Below are 12,371 nucleotides of genomic sequence, written 5' to 3' on the forward strand. Positions count from 1 at the left end.
GTTTTATTGGTGAAAATGCAAATGCATCAGCATGCATCATATTCCATCCGGTAAGCTGCCATAACAAATTATACACAAATCAATTTGTTATTATGACAGTATGATCTATACATATCGCTTATGATGAATCATCATAGTATACAATTCACATAGAATATTATCCGTGAGAAAATCGATTGCGAAATAGCAAATAATTTAAAAGCGTCTCCGTCCCATATCTAGCTTCTGGATGGAAATTTATGAAAGCTTAATAGGATGCAAGCAAATAGTTGCACTCAAGATGTAGCATATCTCTGAATTACTCCTTTCATGTATATTTCAAAGTAGCAGTAATGTATTCGACCATTTCATCTTTTCAGTTCCAGATATACCCATGTATATGACAGATTCTTCAAACGAACTGCCTCTTAACCCATTTCCAAGTCCGATATTTTATCCAGTCTTATGTTAAATGCATACGGCATCGACGTGAAGGCAATGAGTCCATCAAATCATTCGAATTTCTGAGAGAGTTGATTATATTTTTATGCACAATTGCACAAGTGCATCAAAATTACCGATAATTCTGCATGACAGCGTGTTGTCATAAAAACTGCATGAGTTCATTTTTGGAGAAAGAGCCCGACACCGAAGGTGGAGGGCTCTTTCTCCAAAAATGAAAATGACCGAATGCAGTTTTTCAAAGAAAACACGCTGGAATGCAAAATTATCCGGTCATTTTGATGCACGAGTGTAATTCGGGGGAATATTTCCCGAATAAACTGTCACATCACTTGTCAAACTGATGTAGAATGGAATTGCCATAGATTCGAACTGTGTAAGATGCATAGAAACTATGCATCTATGAACAGAACAATTATCGCAGTGCTGTTTCGCTTCCTACAATGCAATTATCGCTGTAATTTTCGATAATTGTTCTCCATATACATAGAATTTTTGACAGGAGGGAAATATTCATTACAATTTCACTTCGCCAAATCCAGTAAAGCCAAGCTCAAGTATGTATCTAATTTTTCACGAGCTTGTTTTCCAAGTCAAGTAGGTTAAAATGTCAAACTTTTGGCTTAATGAATCCCTACTCTGCAACGAACGATGTTTAAGGGAAGAAATATCAAGAAAGTCTTATTTATTTTTCAAGGCGAATCTTCTGTTAATCTATAGATTAACGTTCTGTAAAACCTAAACTAACTCTGAACCCTGTATATTCAACATCAATATAAATGGATCACTATCTAGGTAATCTGAAGATCTAATCAATCGACTACCTACAAGCAATATCGCCCCGAAAAAAAAGCCCTAAACCTGTCGCACAAATTACATCCCCCAGAGGCCCGTGCATGATAATTAAACAAATTTTCGTCCCGGACTACAGACGAATTAAGTCCACCAGCTACCAATCACTCAAAGCGCGTGTGACACACGGACGGACAGAGGTAAAAAAAAGACACGAGGGACGGCGGTAATGCGGTATCGACTAATCAAATTCCCTACCTCCTACTACGAGTTCGTTAAGTTCGTTAAGTCCGAAGTGTGACAGTCAAAAATTCCCGCGCTAACGAATTTAACACACGTACCAGCCCGCTCCGATTCTCGTGAAGAATTGGATTTGGGCACGTCTGTTCCGAAACGGAAACTGGTCATCGCCAGTCCTGTTAAGATCGAATTGGTCAGGATGAACGATCCCCTCTGATTCAAGTGACAAAAAGAGTTTTTTCTACTTCCTCTAGAGAAAGTCACGAAATTTGTACATCTCGCCAAATATCATATCTATATCTCGCCTATTTCAAGCACTGTGCAACGTAAAACTGTGCGACTTACTTTCCTGTGAACAGAAAGCACAATCTACAACCAATACGGCAGCATCAGTTGAGTGAATCGCACGGTGGATGACCAATAAGATAAAACCTAAAATAGTTGCCAAGGAAACCAATTATTATACTAACTGACAAGGAAACTGCAACACCCAAAGGCGCTGTTTTTTTTTTGGTGAAACATAGATAGTATAGCAAGGAAATTTGGAGAAAAAACGGAGGGTTTACAATTTTTCTCAATGAATTTGTTAAATATGTGTTCGTCCAACGCGATTATCTATACACTCTCCGCCTTGATGCAATAAGATGGTCTATTTCTTATTGAGGGATACTATAACAAGCTAACAGCACTTCATGCAAGCTGTCAAAGTCCGTGGGGCCTTCTACTCATGATGTCCCAAACATGCTCTATGGTAAAATGATCGGGGGATCTAGGGGGCCATGTCAAAAGATTCACATAGGTCGCTTCGAAAAAGTTTAAACTAACTCTGACAACATGAGGTCGGGCAATATCTTGCTGAAATATTGGATTCTCGAGCCGGTTAAGGTAAGGGAGAACATCTGCCTCCATTATTTCTTGAAGGTAGCTCAGCGCTGTCATGTTACCTCGAATAAAGACAAAAAGTGACCTACTTGCATGGTATTGCACCTCATACCATAACGCCTACTCTCCGGTGCGCATGACGCTCAACATCAAACTGAGGTTAACATCTTTCTTCCCGACCTCGTCTAACCTTTCTTCGGTCATCATTAGCAGTCAAGGAGAATCGATATTCATCGGAAAAGACGACATGATGCCATTTCACATTCCAATGTAGACATTCTCTGCACCAGTGTTATCGTTGCAGGCGATGCTCAACCGTCAGAGGTAACACAAGATGGGGTCGATAATGCTGCAGTCCAAAAGACCTTATCCGGCGGCAACCGTTCGGACTCTTACAGGATGGCCTTGTTCTCCTAACCACTCATCAGCCAAAGATCGAGTTGTCGCAAATCGGTCTCTAATAGTCATAAGTCTTAGACGTCGATCTTGAACTTCATTTGTTCCTCTTCGACGACCGGTGCCTACTCTTCTTCGATTTTGGTCATTATCAAACCACGCTTGACATCATCTCATAACAGTAGTTGGATTTCTGTTCGTACAGTTGGCGATTTCTCGAAATGCCAACCCTGCCTCCGTAGACCAATAATTCGACCTCTTTCAAATTCACTTAGCTGGCGATAAATTCCTCGTACACTCTAGGCATTTCAACAACAACTAAACATCGACTTTGTTGTAAGATTTAGTTCAAGTCAATAAACTTTCAAAAAACGACTACAATATTCAAGTGACAAAAATTGTTCACATGAAAAAACCTTCACGATTTTTTACTTCAAATTCTATCATTTATTCGCGTAAAAACTGAGGTCTATGTCATTGCTCCACAATCGATTTTGAGATCTTAAAGTCTCTTAATTCGTGAAGTTATCGAGGACATACAGCCGCAAATGTGCTATTCGGTCATGTAAAATTTCATGAAAGAGATATGGTGATGCAACCTTAGTACTGGCTGCCATTATACTGCTATTGTTTTCTATCGTTGATGGCATACCATATTCTTTACAACGAAATAAACATCCATTGATTTTTTCAAATTTGTGTAGGCTTGGTTAATCGATCGTCTAGAGGTATGATTCGATTACCTGGCCTTTAGTCTTTTTCACCGTGACTTTGTTCGGGTTTGCAATAATGAAACTCTGTTGAATTATTTACATCTATTGACAAAGCCACAATTATACAGTACAAACTCAGTATTGAAAAGATCTTAATTACGTCTTAATTACAAGTTTCTCACTACGGTACTGAATTTCGTGTTAAACTCGAGTGTTAATTACTCGAAACGTTTTAGATTATCACGTCCTCGTCGTACTTCAAGTTTTCGGTCGTCTCGTCTCTAACTTGTTTGCGACTTGTCTGAATCTAGTCCGCGAACCCTCTTTACGTCGTACGTCTTAAGTTGACCGACCGAACTTTACTCGTCTTCGACTTAACTTGAATTGACTCTCTGCCGATTGGAACTACCCTGTCTCGAATATTGACCTCCCTTCTTTCTTGACCACACCCTTAGGGAAAGTACCATCCCCTAGTCCAATAAGAGCTTTGCCGTACCGCCCACAAATTCCGCGGATTCCTGGAAATCGAATATTCTCAAAGGACTAGAACCTGATACACAGATGTGACACATCTGGTACGAACGTATTGTCTTCGAACTTTTACAACCCCCCAGTAAATCTCTTCAAGATTTACAACTTCATGACATATCTTCGACACCTCGAAGAATAACACATCCTTTTGGCATTATATGTACAATAACAATTCGTTCCCTGTAAATTCATTGAAACTGTCATGCCCTCGACACTTGAAGAAACTAAAAGGTCTCCAAGCATCCGGTTGACCATCTCAATTATTTACAGGGAACAATAACTGGATCCTACATATATTCGTTTCATTAATATTAAATTCAAACCTCTTAATGAAAAACCAAGTGGAAAACTCTATTCATAAAATTTTTCATTAATTGACACTAATTAATAAGAGATTTTGATTCAAGGAATTCCATTTCCCGCCTCCTAATTCGTACGAATCATTTCTAAGATTTGATCTCCCCCAATTACAGAACGTCATCTTAAACTCAAGACGTCCGTTCCCAAGTAATTATTAGCTTGTCAACGTCAAAGTGACGGCTCCTCTGGGACATATTCACAGTTGTTGGTTCCTGTTATCATTTTTCATTCTCCGCGATGTGATAAATGTCGTTCGCCTGCCGACCGGGGGGATATGAGGAATTGCAGCCCTTCCAGAATGTGACAATGTTGGGGTTCTTCGAGATAATCCGCTCGCAGTTGAGGCCAGAAGAGGCCGTTAAGACGAGTTTTCCTGCGAAAGGTCATGATTCTCGGCTTTTCGCTGGATGTCGCTCGTTTTGACCCTAATTCGATACACTTCACCCTTGTTAAGGGTTGAGATCTGACAGAGAGGGGCGGTTGACAATTATATATTTATTGGTACTGAAAAGAAACTCTAACACTCCACTCAATAAGAGTTTATTCTCAGTAGAAACATATTTTTCTTAGAAGTTCGACTTAATTATTCCAGTAATTATATTCTTCTCAATATAACGGATGTTTTTTTTCGAGGTATATAACTTTAAGTTGGCATTACTGATCAAGATGGCGACCGATTTAACAGCTGTCAAGTGATTTATTCTCAGTTTTGTTTGGTTTGGCAATTCATCATGAATAGACTCACGCCTGAACAACGCTTGCAAATAGTGCAATTTCATTTCGAAAATAATGGTTCTGTGCGGAATACGTATCGCGCACTACGTCCATTCTATTTTGTTTAGCGATGAAGTGCATTTCTGGTTGAATGGCTACGTCAACAAACAAAACTGCCGCATTTGGAGTGAAGCTAATCCTCAAGTGTATGTCGAAACACCGTTAGATTCAGAAAAACTGACTGTTTGGTGCGCTTTATGGGCTGGTGGAATCATTGGTCCGTACTCCTTCAAAAACGATGATGACCAGAACGTTACAGTCAATGGTGATCGGTATATAGCCATGATTACTAAATTTTTCATTCGTGAATTGAACAACCATGATGTCCAGGAGCTGTGGTTCAAACAACACGGCGCAACATGTCATACAGCTCGTGCTACAATCGATTTATTGAAAGACACGTTTGGTGACCGCCTAATTTCACGTTTTGAACCTGTGAATTGGCCTCCAAGATCTTGTGATTCAACACCGCTAGACTACTTTCTGTGGAGCTATGTAAAGTCATTGGTCTATGCGGATAAGTCACAAACCCTTGACCATTTGGAAGACAACATCGGTATGTTGTCTTCCAAATGGTCAAGGGTTTGTTATTGCCGATATACGGCCACAAATGTTGGAAAAAGTCATCGAAAATTGGACGTCCAGATTGGACTACATTCGAGCCAGCCGTGGCGGTCATATGCCAAAAATCATATTTAAAATGTAATGCCACAAGATTATCTTGCGGATCAATGAAATTCATGTCAATCGAATAATCCATCGTTGTTTTATTGCAATTTAAAGTTCTATAGCTCTAAAAAAAACACCCTTTATTTGTGTAAGAAGAATGAGGATGACAAAATCATTGTCGAGAAGGCGTTAAACTCCAACGAAAGCAAAATAAACAAAACAGCGGTTATCTAGGCTTATTAGGCCGAATGCTGCAAGGTTGAATCAACTTCAAACCGAACGTAACGATGGCTACGAAAATTCCCAACGCACCATTCCAATCGCTCTCCGTCTCCAGAGACCCAATCGAGCACCAGCTCCAGCTCTGACCGGGTCTCCTATTAATCATGTAGTCTTAGAATACTACAAGAAAACGGGACTCTCATCCCTCACGCCATCGGTCCCAACGCCCACACCGCCACTGATGCTCAAATTGAATCCGGCGTGGAGGCCCAACGGAACATCCAACACATTTAAATTAAACTTTAAATTGATAGCAATTAATTTCAAGTGAATCGCAGGAATTGAAACAACATTAGGAACGCGGGGAGAGGGGGGTGGATCTTGGCGCGGATTTTTTTCCCGGAATTAACGCCAATCTGTCCAATTTGGCAGTGACGCTTTTCGTTCTCTCTGCGTGTCGTCGTTAGACGCTCGCGACGCAGTTCCGGAGATGGAAATTATGCAAATCCAATCAGGCCTTCAATTTGGGGCATCTCGTTTACCGCGTTTCTTTCGAGAGGTTATCTCAAAAATTGGGGAGAATTGGGGCGTTTGAAATGCGATACGACGTTACTTCGGTTGTAATCGAACGGTTGCGGGTTCGGATTTCGGTTGGGTCGTCGATGGAAAAAAATTGAAACGGATGTAATACTCCACCGTTTAAATTTTTATGGTACTGGCAACGATAGGTATTGATATTGTCGTATTTCGGAATGAATAAACATTATTATCATTATCCCCGAATTTTGCCTATACGCGTAGGATTTCTCCTCGCCGTCGGCTTCTCACTCCTCGCTAAGAGGAACATTCACTCAAACCCAGATATTTAAAATATCAGAAGGGTAGAGCTCGGTCGTGTCCGGTCCTTGTGGTCCCCCTGGCTCTCGTCGAACTTCTGGTCCTCTTACACGGGATCCTTGGACCTGTCCTTCGCTTCCTAGGAATTTTCTCACTGTCCTTGTAGTACCTAAAAAAACAGCTTTTTGCATTATATTACATATACAAATACTCACTGAGTCTTAGTTTTTTGATATTTCTCTTGAGATTTAAGGGTACTATTCCTGTTGTTGAGATGATAATTGGAATAGTTCTCGTTGATATCATTCCCCACTGGCGCTTTATCTGGAATTCGAGGTCCCTATATTTTGAAATTTTTTCGACCTCTTTTTGACGCATGTTGTTGTTATTAGGTATTGCTACATCGATGAGTATTGCTGCCTTTTGATGTTTATCAACTAGCAGTATATCTGGCTTGTTGTTAGGGACTGTTTTGTCAGTCAAAACAGTACAGTTTATAGCGTTCGTTTTCCAGGATGGTTTCTGGTCGGTACTTGTAGTATGGCACTTTTTCAGAATGATTTAGTGTTAATTTAGTTGCCATTTCTTGGTGTAGTATCTTTCCTACTGCATCGTGTCTCTCTTTATATTCATTTCCTGCAAACATTTGACATCGTCCCGTGATATGTTGGATTGTCTCATTCGGTGGACACCCATAACGGCGTCGATCTTCAGTAATAGTTCGATCCTTCATGATATGTTTGCAGTAATTTCTTGTTGAGATCACTTGATCTTGGATGGCTAAAAGAAATCCTTCCGTTTCTGGATACATCACACCTGATGTGAGCCAATAGTTCGACGCTTCAATGTCGACATGATCCTGGTTCACCTGGTTGAAATGTCGTCCATGTAGGGGCTTTTCTCTCTCTCTTTGCAGTTTTTCTTGGTTTGTCTGGTGGTTGCATTATCATTATTAATATTATATCCAATAAAATGAATAAATTTTAAAATCTTATTAGTTGAATTAATATAGTATGATGCGGTCATTTGAACCATTCTCTTTTTAACATCACTCTGAGAGGATGGGTACACGTAGGAATGTTCGAAATGATTTAGTCTAGTTGATCTGACCAATATCACGACTACTGAGAGATTGTAGTTGCCTTGAAACATATGTCTAACTGTGCGATTCGAACTGACAAAGTTTTGAGAAATTTGAGGGCTGGACATAGGGTCATTTGATTTTTCAAAAGCAAATATGTACATTTATAAATTCAACTGAATTTTTTCCAACAATAAAAAAGGTATAGTATTCGTATTGATTGTTTTCTCTCTTGGGCTCGTACCAGACATATTGGTATGTCTTATGCGATCAATGGCGTTCATTACTCCCGACTTAAGCTTATACACGTAGGAGAGAAAACACCCTCTCACAACCCGCTAAGGAGAGCATCTCTCAATCCCATATATTCAAAATATTAGAAGGTTAGATAAAATCCTTGTGGTCCTCTGGTCCTCATCCAGCATCTGGTCCTCTTCCACGTGATCCCGCTGATATTTGCTGGTCTATTCCAAGGGACTGTTTTATCAGTCGAAACTGTACGATCCTAGTACAGTTCATTTTACAGAATGGTCTCCAGTCAGAACTTGTACTATCTTCCCTACTGTATCATTTATCTCCTTATCTTCATTTCCTTGAAACACTTGACCTTGGATGGCCAAAATAGGGGCTTTTCACAGAACTAAACACAATGTGAGACAATCAGGTTATGTCCATAAAGAAATAATGTTTATGGTTATGTAATAGACATATGTTTTGAGTTGCGCAGAACTCTGTTTGAAACTAATCGAGAAGATATCCGTCTAAATGTTCCTGCTTATTGTAATCGGGGATTAGGCCACATCAAACGTCATTTTAAAGAAGGTGCAAGAAAAATCATAAAGTATCAGTGTTTAAATTTATAATCAATGTTTGGGCAATCGATGCAACTGGCCAATAGCGTAGGTAATTCAGATAACAGGGTCGAGAAAACCACGTTCAGTTATCGTTACTCAATTGAAATTCAAGCGTGGTGTGAACCAGCCTTCAGCATATTCAGCCGCGCAAACCTAAATAGAGAAAAATCACGAATATCTCACATAATCCAGAAACGTGTCGACAAATCTTCGAAACACCTCTACACGGCCGGGAATCGATTATCAATTTGCATGACTGATAAGCCGGGCAATTAATGCCGGCCAGCAGGCCGTTGGATATCCGGATAATAGAAGTGTCGTGTCGGGTAATAGAATAAAGTTCGGCCCCACGCACCGAGGCAGTTTTATCCGAGCATCGGCGCTCACCTTTAATGTACGAAAATAATACGGCATGCACAGTTGACCCGTCCCGTCGTTCATTAATCATGCTCCGCTACAATTTTCTCGGAAAATAAACCTGCCTTCTCCCGCCCCCGCCGCCTCTGGCGTTATTTTCGCCCTCATCTGGGCCGGCAAATTGAATTTTACGTCGCGGAAAGACAAATTGGACGTCTGACACATTCGAATTGGAATTGCGAATTAAGGAAAACTGCTGCCGACCTGAAGAATGAACCGAACGGATCGCGGAGGCTGGAGACAGGATATAGATTACGCTATTTCGTATTTGCTATACAGATCCAGGTCTTCCGAACGGATACCTCTATGTAGATCGAGTCGGAGGGTTTTCCAAGTGAAATTGAGAATTACTATTGCTGTATGTGTGCCGATCATGTGGACGATTATGTAGAACTCACTGGGATGAGTATTCGTAGTTTAAATCAATTCCGTCCGTCCATCAACACGAGTACATTCAAATGAATATATTAATAAATGAAATGAAATCATTTGATTTATTCAACGAGGTATTAAAAAAAAGAGGCAATAGTGGCAATACTTGATAGACATTATATAAAAATATCAACAATAAATGCTATATATCAAGCTTTAAATTCAACCATAAAATCTTTAAACAGAAATCAAAAAACAGTGGCACTCTGTTTGGACCTATCAAAAGCCTTTGATAGAGTGAATCATGAGATATTGCTGAAAAAAATGGAGAAATATGGAATAAGAGGCGCTGCATTGAAGCTATTCAGATCATACCTAAAAAATAGAATTCAAAGGACGGTAGAAAAAGGAATAGATGGTACACAAATAATCTCTGATGCAATTCAAATAGAGAGAGGTGTTCCTCAGGGCTCGATACTAGGCCCACTACTGTACATAATCTACACCAATGATTTAATACAGGTCACAACAAATAATACTGTAATGTTTGCTGATGATGTTTCGGTGATTTGTTCAGGTACCACTGCTAATGAATGTAGAACTCGTTTGGAGGAGGACTTAAAGAACATGGATGAATGGTTTATAAACAATGACCTTGAAATAAACGTCAATAAAACAAAGGTGATTTTATTCAGAGATTGGAGCCAACAGGATGCTTTGAATGTTACTTATAAAAATAAATATATTGCAGCTGAAGAGTCCATATCATTCTTAGGGGTGTACATTGATCAGAACCTAAATTGGAGGTCACAAATCGAACATGTGGCCACAGGCCTAGCAAGATATTGCTATGCATTGAGAAGCCTGTCGAGAACGATTGGTATTGAAGCGGCACTGACAGCGTACCATGCCTATGTGCTGTCCAGACTTAGGTATGGAATAATCTTTTGGGCGAATTCGGTTGAAGTTGATAGAATCTTCATTCTTCGAAAAAGATGTTTAAGAAGTATTTTTAGATTGAAACCTGATGAGTCATGTAAAGGTGTTTTTATTGCTTATAAAATTCTAACTTTGTACAGTTTATACATATATGAAAGCGTAATGTATATAATCAATAATTATAATGATTTTAAATCTTTCCAATTAAACATGAATATAATACTAGGGGCAAGACCTATTTAAGTGTTGAAAAACCAAAACGCACATATATACAGAAAAATGTTACCCATTATATACTAACAATCTGGAATAAATTACCTCAATATTTTAAAAGTAGGCATATTGTTCAGCAAAAGAAATCGTTAAAAAAATTTTTGCTTCGAAAATGTTATTATAGTGTTAAAGAATTCATGGATGATGAAGATTTAAATGAACTTTAGAGTAATTAATTATTAGATAGTGTTAAGGATTTTTAGGATAGGTTGTAGCTTAAAGTTGAATAGTAGGTTATAGGTTTTTTTTTTTTTTTTTTGAATTTGTTGTAACGTGATTCACATCTGTAAGATATAATGGATCAAATAAAGTTAATCTATCTATCTATCTATCTATCTATCTATCTAAATAACATAAGCCCTATAACTTAAATGAAAATTCTGAGTAATCTGTGACTTCCAGAAAAAATAGAAAGAAACTAGAGTTCCAAAATGGTCGTCACGGAGAGATGACTACTTTTCCTCACGTCCCATTTTGGAGCTCCATAGTTTGAAAGAGTCTTTTTGAAAATAATATTGAAGCGTTTGTGAAGTTAAAATTGTAAAAGAAACTAAAATTCGATGTCTCGATAAATAAAGTTGAAATTTTGTTATGTATACCATAATAAGTATATTTCTTTTTACAGATCTGTGACGAGTGAGAAGTGTTAGTAGTAGACGTATAGAAGAGTGACAGTCATCTTTAATCTGAGGATATTTGAAGTGGTGAGTGATTTTTTCATTTAGAGCGAATACACATATCTGTAAAACCATCAAAGCTCTAGGTTATTTCATGTTTTTAGCGAAATTACTTCATTGGAAAATTGAACGATGAGATATATATATATAATAAATATCGAAAAAATGTCAAATAATATATCTTTATGATATATTCGGTTTATTTTTGTCTTGGAATATAATTCCAATTCTAAAATGTACAAAATCAATAACCAACTAAAAGACAATGCAAAATAACTAAAACTGTACCAATTGAGTAAACGGTTAACAATTTGAATAACTAAATTAACATAAAGACAGACGTACGTTTCGGAATTTTTGTAACTGATCCAACTTTTCTTCATCGGTTCCTTATAGTTCAACAAAATCACAGAATTTACCAACTCACCACTAGTATATCTACTTCACAAAAATTGCAATTGAGGAACATTCAAACTAAACGTAACTATTTCTCTAGAAAGGTTTCACAGAGAAAGCAATTACTTCAAATAGTCATAGATTTCTTTCTTGTTATTCACATAAAATACATATATAAAGGCTATCTCTTACGATCAGACTAATATCTAACTGAAATTCCTAGTTTTTCACATAAGTCATAGTCCTTCCGCTTTGTCGTTTTTTTCCCAGGAGCGCAATACAGTAAGTAAACTACGATCGATACCTTCAGCCCGTGAATCAAAAAGATCCACACGAACTGCAATACACAGCAGAGCACAGAACGGCATTACTTCCCTATTAATACCCGACATAAATCTAAGACGGCGAGTTTTCAGAATTCCACAGGTAAATAATGTAATGCCTGCTGAAACCCTGCACGAAGATTTCTGACCGTATTTCAGCTCCGAGAGCTGTGTGTGCGTTT

General features: G+C 38.4%; 1 protein-coding gene across 2 annotated transcripts in view; it reads left to right on the forward strand.

Moving 5' to 3' along the window:
* Positions 1–12,371, forward strand: part of LOC123685226 (teneurin-a) — a 556,414-nt gene that overhangs the window by 86,008 nt on the left and 458,035 nt on the right. For both annotated transcript variants that reach the window (XM_045624845.1, XM_045624846.1), the window contains exon 2: positions 11,419–11,497. The gene's annotated coding sequence lies outside the window, so the exon portion shown is untranslated. The remainder of the gene's footprint in view (positions 1–11,418; positions 11,498–12,371) is intronic.

This window comes from Harmonia axyridis, chromosome 7 (assembly GCF_914767665.1).
Source record: "Harmonia axyridis chromosome 7, icHarAxyr1.1, whole genome shotgun sequence".
Classification (NCBI taxonomy): Eukaryota; Metazoa; Arthropoda; class Insecta; order Coleoptera; family Coccinellidae; genus Harmonia; species Harmonia axyridis.